At 43.2% G+C, this 7975-nt stretch overlaps 1 long non-coding RNA gene across 1 annotated transcript; it reads right to left on the minus strand.

Annotated features, from left to right (window-relative positions):
- Positions 1–339: 339 nt before the first annotated feature.
- Positions 340–7975, minus strand: LOC133476695 (uncharacterized). The gene is made up of 2 exons (XR_009788119.1): positions 6013–7975; positions 340–629 (listed from the first exon to the last, which is right to left on the minus strand). It is a non-coding gene; the product is annotated as an uncharacterized LOC133476695 (long non-coding RNA).

Genomic DNA, 7975 nt, shown 5'->3' on the forward strand with positions numbered 1-7975 from the left:
GGATATGCACAAAAAGGCAAAACTTTCACGAGGCGGTGACGATTTTGTTTAAGGTTTTACGGAAAAGAGGATATGGGAGGTCATTTCTCAGACGTTGCCTAAGGACATTTTTGGAGAGAAGAGAAGAAACAAAGGAGGACATTCTCCCCTTGATCACCTCATACTTCACAGTTGGGAATTTATTACACAAAAAAATAAAAGCAGATTTTGAGGGAAAATTGGGATGTGCTGCAGGAGGGCCAAATTTTAGAATCATATCGGCATATCGGCGGAACAAAAATTTAAAGGACTTACTTATTCGGGCAAGGTTACCGTCGTTGAAAATTAAAAAACCACAACCATTGAGCAAATATTTTATTAAACTCAAATTCGTCAGGAATGCAGTGGATAAAACAATCATTAAAATTGAACAAGGATTTAGTCCCAAATCAACCAACTGTGTCTATCTCATATTGTGCAAGAAGTGTGGACTGCAGTATGTCGGGGAAACTTCCAACACATTGATGACCCGCATCACACAACACAGATATAATGTGAACCACAAGAAAGATTTACACACACCACTGGTTCAGCATTTCTTGATCCATGGATTGGGAGCGTTGAGGGTAGCGGGATTACAAAGGAATATCCTGTGGACAGAGAGAGAGAGAAAGACCATGGAACGGCGATGGATATTCAGATTGGGGTCTAAAGTGCCAGGGGGGTTGAATGTCGCGCACCATTAGGGAATACGGTCCGGATACCCTACCCTAAATGCCACCCTAATCAAACAAACCCCTCCTCTCTCTTATCTGGCTAAATTTTATCCATTCATAACCCACACCCCCTTCCCTGTCTAACCCGAACCCTAGTCCTATCCTATCCCCATTTCCAACCCTAACCCTAACCACTTCCATCTTCCTATCCCCAATTCCCAACCATTTCCTATCTTTCTATTCTATCCCCTTATCCAACACTATCCCCTAATCTTAACATTCTATCCCCTTATCCTACCCTAACCCTAATCTTAACCACTCCCTTTTAATTCTTAATTTTTAATTCTTAACTCTATTATATCTCCTTATCCAAACCTAACTCCTAATCTTAACCACTCACATCCCTATCTAACTCTAGTCCTATCCTATCCCCATTTCCAACCCCTAATCTTAAACCCCAACCACTTCAAACCCTAACCACTTCAAACCCTAACCACTTCATTCCTATCCCTATCCCCATTTCCAACTTTAACCAACACTATCCCCTAATCCTAACCTTCTATCCCCTTATCCTACCCTAACCCTAATCTTAACCACTCCCTTTTAATTCTTAATTTTTAATTCATAACTCTATTATATCTCCTTATCCAAACCTAACTCCTAATCTTAACCACTCACATCCCTATCTAACTCTAGTCCTATCCTATCCCCATTTCCAACCCCTAATCTTAAACCCTAACCACTTCAAACCCTAACCACTTCATTCCTATCCCTATTTCCAACTTTAACCCTAGGGGGAACAAAGTTTATTACAATTACATCACAAAAAGTTAAAAAGACCCAAAAAAGCAAAACAATTGGTAAAATACATTAAAAAATATAAAACAGCATAAAAAGCCAAAAAAACTATACAATTATTAAAATGTTATTAAACGAGTTATAAGGTTAAAATATCAATACATGGACAAAGGTTCAATTGCAAGATGGCAATTATGCAGAAGGATTGGCAATTATGGGGTTAATTTAAAGTGGGTTTTACTTTGCACATATTCTTTTAAAAGATCTTTTTTAAAATAGGACCAAAAAACAACGGGTATAAAAGGGGAGGGCGTTTTCACTAGCTCAGTTTGGTTTGGGAGTTTGAACAGTCAACATCACTTATTTTTACAGTGCATTTATTAAATTCAGTGTGCCAGGACCTGAGGAAGGCTCCTTAGAGCCGAAACGTTGTCAAGGCACACCGTTTGGTCGACAAAAGTTGTTTTTTTTGGGGATTTTCTCTTTTTTTGTTTTTTGTTGTTATAATTAGAGATATATTACAAATTCATAACTGTTAATAAATAGCACGTCCAAAACATAAATTATTACATAAATAACAAAGGCGACTCTATAAAACTCAATTGAAAATACAAAAAAGAAAATTTGAACTAAGATGACTGGTGGAGAGTGGAAAGTGGTCCACTATGACCGGCGTGGCCAGCAGGCACGCCGCCAGGAATGGGGAAATGGAGACGGGAGATGGCGTAGGGGGATGGACCGTGCATCTCCCCCCCGATCCCGGAAGGGGAATTATTTCCCCTATACTGGGAGAGGGAGGGTTCGGTTCCCCTCACCTACCCAGCCAGTGCCTCCCCCACGCCCACCCCGTCAAAATTATCCCCCTTACCGCTCATATGCGGCAGTGGTACGCCAGGGCCGACCAGCCCCGACGAGACAGGGGTTCATGCCGTCAGTTGGGGACACCAACGTTAAGCGACAAGCGGCCACTCCTGAATTCAGGAAGTTGGCACAGAAATTTCTTGCTGTCATCAAGGTGGTTCACCACTTAAATAATGTTGATCGGAGTGGGGACAAACCGGAGCCTAGGATGATAGCTAGGATGGTTGAAGTCTTGTCATCCATGATAAGACCAGCCTTACCAAGGGCAAATACATTACAGTACGTGGTGGCCAACGCAAAAAACTGGGGCCACACGACGTGTCAAATTCTGGCAGAACACTATGAAGAAGTGTTGGGGGAACTATTGGATGATCTCACAGCCCTCCTCACGCCAGATTGGAAGGTAGCCTACGAGGTGGCAGTCCGTTGGGCTAGGAGGAGATTCAGCCATATTACACAGGAGGTTATTGATCATGCGGAAGCAATCATTGTAGAAAGAGCGGACTCCAGAGACGCGGATAGGGCGCCTGCTCCGCGACAACTCCTGCCGGTGGTGCAGCCGGCCCGGGCCCCTCGTCTGCCTCAAGCGAGTCAGACGATGGATACCCGGGACCAGGTTTTGCCCACCGCGGAGGACCCGCGGGAGCAGAGACAAGTCAAAAGACAGGGGACCAGGCCCAGTGGGGGGCTTAGGACAACGGTAGTGCCTGTACAGCCTCCTCCAACGGAGGAAGAGCTGGAGACACCGCGGTTGTCCAGGCGTACCCGGGGAGTGGTCCTCACTGAAGACAATATAGAGGAGGAACTGGGGTTACCTCAAATTGAGGACCCAGAGAACAGGGTAGTCCTGGAATCACAGGCGCGCACCTCCTCTCCTGTAGGTAGGGTAGTGCGTACACCGATTCCGTTGGGGTTCGATCACCTCTTTGATGGGTCCATGTCAGACCAGGAGGGGGAGACAAATTTGACCCTGGGCCCGGACCAGGTCCAAGTGCATAGGGAGGCGGAAGACGGTGAGATCTTCCAGGACTCCTCGGACCGGTTCGTAGAGCCGGAACCCCAACGTTTCTCGGTGACCGCACATCGCCATACCCAGAGACGCTTGATGGACTGGAATCTCACAGTTAAAAAGAAATGGCTTATTATCGGGGACTCGAATCTGACCAAGATTCCCGATTTTTTTAATGCAAACTTGCAGATTGACGCCTATCCGGGGGGTCATTTCCGCCATGGGCAAACGCTGATGGAAAAGACAGAGGCATCACCGGAATTGATTGTGGAAAAAATTGTTCTGTCGTTTGGCATCAATAGCCGATGCAATAAATCCAAAGAGACAACGATTAAAACGGTACAAGGAGCAATTAGGGCCTCGAAGAAAAAGTTTCCATATGCGGAAATTTGGGTGCCGCTCATTAATTTCTCAGCCGCTCTCCCAGCGGATGAGAAAGAAAATCTACAGACCCTCAATGACCATATTGAGAGGAATATGGGTCACATTCCACTCTTGCCGGAGGGTCTGTTCGAGGTGGAGGACGATGAGGTCCATTGGACCCGGGAAACCGCGGCGGCTATGCTGGACCATTGGATCCGCTTTTTAAACTCCATCGCCCTCTAAGGCTACACAAAGAGGGGGGCGAGAGACCCAAGTCCTTCGTCGCACAAGATGTGGTCGTCCTAGCCAAAAATTTCCTTCTAACGGAACCACAGCATCGGTTACTCAGCAGAGGCTTATCATTTATACCATCTATAGATATCGAACGTGATCAGAAAACACAATTCCAATTTGACATACAAAATTACCATCGCAGATTAAAATTGGCTTTTTATTTCAGAAATTCACATAGGAGGGAACGGCCGCCTTTTGTCGCCCCTTCCATCTGGACACCGGCTACGACGGATATGCCGCCACAAGTCCAGCAGGTGATTGAAGAGGATCTGGTAACAATTAAAAAACATTTCATTCCGAAAAAAGAGAAATACAATTTAGCACCGGAAGAGGTGAAGGCGCTGCGGGATTTAATTTATGCCAAACACATTGTGATTAAGCCGGCCGACAAGGGGTCGGCAATGGTCGTGCTCGGACGGGACCAGTATATCATGGAAGCACAGAGACAATTAGACGATAAAAACTATTATAAAAAATTGGACAAACCCATATTTTGGGAAACAATGCCAAAAGTGGCTCAAATTGTTCGGGAATTAAAAAAGAAGAAATTCATCAATGGGAAACAATCACGCTATTTAATAGGGGAATCGGAACCGAGGGAACGTCGGTTTTATATTTTGCCAAAAATACATAAGGATCCTACCACATGGACTGTACCTTATGAAGTCCCTCCAGGCAGACCGATCGTCTCAGATTGCGGCAGTGACACGTATGCCACAGCAGAGTTTCTGGATTTCTATCTCACCCCGCTGTCCACAAGACACCCGTCGTATGTGCGAGATACGTACCAATTCGTAGACATGGTCAAAAAGATTAGGACAAAAACGGACTTCTTCTTCTTCACAATGGACGTAGAGAGCCTGTACACCAACATTCCGATCCAGGCGGGAATGGAGAGTGTGAGGAAGATCTTACAAAGATATCCGGATCCAAAACGACCGGATGTGGAATTACTACAGTTGCTAGAAATAAATCTGACGAGAAATGATTTTATCTTTAATGAAAATTATTATCTACAAATTAAAGGGACAGCTATGGGGAAGAAATTCGCCCCAGCGTATGCAAACATTTTTATGGCTATATGGGAAGAAGAGGTTTTTACAAAGTGTGATAAAAAACCAGACCGCTACATCCGTTACCTGGACGACATATTTGGAATTTGGACATATTCGGAGGAAGAATTTCACCAATTTGTGGATACTTTGAATGCACACAACAATTCGATACAGCTCAAGACGGAGGTCAACCGCCAATCGATTGACTTTTTGGATACCACCGTCTTCAAAGGGACAAAATTTCAACAAAATTATAAATTGGATATAAAAGTGCACTTCAAAATTACTGACACGCATGCATTGGTTCATAAAACCAGCTTTCATCCAACGCATATGTTTCGGGGAATCGTGAAGTCACAGATTTTGCGCTTTGCTCGGATATGCACAAAAAGGCAAAACTTTCACGAGGCGGTGACGATTTTGTTTAAGGTTTTACGGAAAAGAGGATATGGGAGGTCATTTCTCAGACGTTGCCTAAGGACATTTTTGGAGAGAAGAGAAGAAACAAAGGAGGACATTCTCCCCTTGATCACCTCATACTTCACAGTTGGGAATTTATTACACAAAAAAATAAAAGCAGATTTTGAGGGAAAATTGGGATGTGCTGCAGGAGGGCCAAATTTTAGAATCATATCGGCATATCGGCGGAACAAAAATTTAAAGGACTTACTTATTCGGGCAAGGTTACCGTCGTTGAAAATTAAAAAACCACAACCATTGAGCAAATATTTTATTAAACTCAAATTCGTCAGGAATGCAGTGGATAAAACAATCATTAAAATTGAACAAGGATTTAGTCCCAAATCAACCAACTGTGTCTATCTCATATTGTGCAAGAAGTGTGGACTGCAGTATGTCGGGGAAACTTCCAACACATTGATGACCCGCATCACACAACACAGATATAATGTGAACCACAAGAAAGATTTACACACACCACTGGTTCAGCATTTCTTGATCCATGGATTGGGAGCGTTGAGGGTAGCGGGATTACAAAGGAATATCCTGTGGACAGAGAGAGAGAGAAAGACCATGGAACGGCGATGGATATTCAGATTGGGGTCTAAAGTGCCAGGGGGGTTGAATGTCGCGCACCATTAGGGAATACGGTCCGGATACCCTACCCTAAATGCCACCCTAATCAAACAAACCCCTCCTCTCTCTTATCTGGCTAAATTTTATCCATTCATAACCCACACCCCCTTCCCTGTCTAACCCGAACCCTAGTCCTATCCTATCCCCATTTCCAACCCTAACCCTAACCACTTCCATCTTCCTATCCCCAATTCCCAACCATTTCCTATCTTTCTATTCTATCCCCTTATCCAACACTATCCCCTAATCTTAACATTCTATCCCCTTATCCTACCCTAACCCTAATCTTAACCACTCCCTTTTAATTCTTAATTTTTAATTCTTAACTCTATTATATCTCCTTATCCAAACCTAACTCCTAATCTTAACCACTCACATCCCTATCTAACTCTAGTCCTATCCTATCCCCATTTCCAACCCCTAATCTTAAACCCCAACCACTTCAAACCCTAACCACTTCAAACCCTAACCACTTCATTCCTATCCCTATCCCCATTTCCAACTTTAACCAACACTATCCCCTAATCCTAACCTTCTATCCCCTTATCCTACCCTAACCCTAATCTTAACCACTCCCTTTTAATTCTTAATTTTTAATTCATAACTCTATTATATCTCCTTATCCAAACCTAACTCCTAATCTTAACCACTCACATCCCTATCTAACTCTAGTCCTATCCTATCCCCATTTCCAACCCCTAATCTTAAACCCTAACCACTTCAAACCCTAACCACTTCATTCCTATCCCTATTTCCAACTTTAACCCTAGGGGGAACAAAGTTTATTACAATTACATCACAAAAAGTTAAAAAGACCCAAAAAAGCAAAACAATTGGTAAAATACATTAAAAAATATAAAACAGCATAAAAAGCCAAAAAAACTATACAATTATTAAAATGTTATTAAACGAGTTATAAGGTTAAAATATCAATACATGGACAAAGGTTCAATTGCAAGATGGCAATTATGCAGAAGGATTGGCAATTATGGGGTTAATTTAAAGTGGGTTTTACTTTGCACATATTCTTTTAAAAGATCTTTTTTAAAATAGGACCAAAAAACAACGGGTATAAAAGGGGAGGGCGTTTTCACTAGCTCAGTTTGGTTTGGGAGTTTGAACAGTCAACATCACTTATTTTTACAGTGCATTTATTAAATTCAGTGTGCCAGGACCTGAGGAAGGCTCCTTAGAGCCGAAACGTTGTCAAGGCACACCGTTTGGTCGACAAAAGTTGTTTTTTTTGGGGATTTTCTCTTTTTTTGTTTTTTGTTGTTATAATTAGAGATATATTACAAATTCATAACTGTTAATAAATAGCACGTCCAAAACATAAATTATTACATAAATAACAAAGGCGACTCTATAAAACTCAATTGAAAATACAAAAAAGAAAATTTGAACTAAGATGACTGGTGGAGAGTGGAAAGTGGTCCACTATGACCGGCGTGGCCAGCAGGCACGCCGCCAGGAATGGGGAAATGGAGACGGGAGATGGCGTAGGGGGATGGACCGTGCATCTCCCCCCCGATCCCGGAAGGGGAATTATTTCCCCTATACTGGGAGAGGGAGGGTTCGGTTCCCCTCACCTAACCCTAACCCTAACCCTAACCCTAACCCGAGAACACTGGGGGATGGACTGTGCATTACCTCCTCCCAACATAACGGGAGGAGAGATCTTATCGCTCGCCCTAACCCTAACCCTAACCCTAACTAACCCTAACCCTAACCCTAACTCAGTTCCCCAAACCTAACCCTACTAACTAACCCTAACCCTAACCCTAACCTAACCCTAACCCTAACCC

The sequence above is a fragment of the Phyllopteryx taeniolatus genome, chromosome 4, assembly GCF_024500385.1.
Source record: "Phyllopteryx taeniolatus isolate TA_2022b chromosome 4, UOR_Ptae_1.2, whole genome shotgun sequence".
NCBI lineage: Eukaryota > Metazoa > Chordata > Actinopteri > Syngnathiformes > Syngnathidae > Phyllopteryx > Phyllopteryx taeniolatus.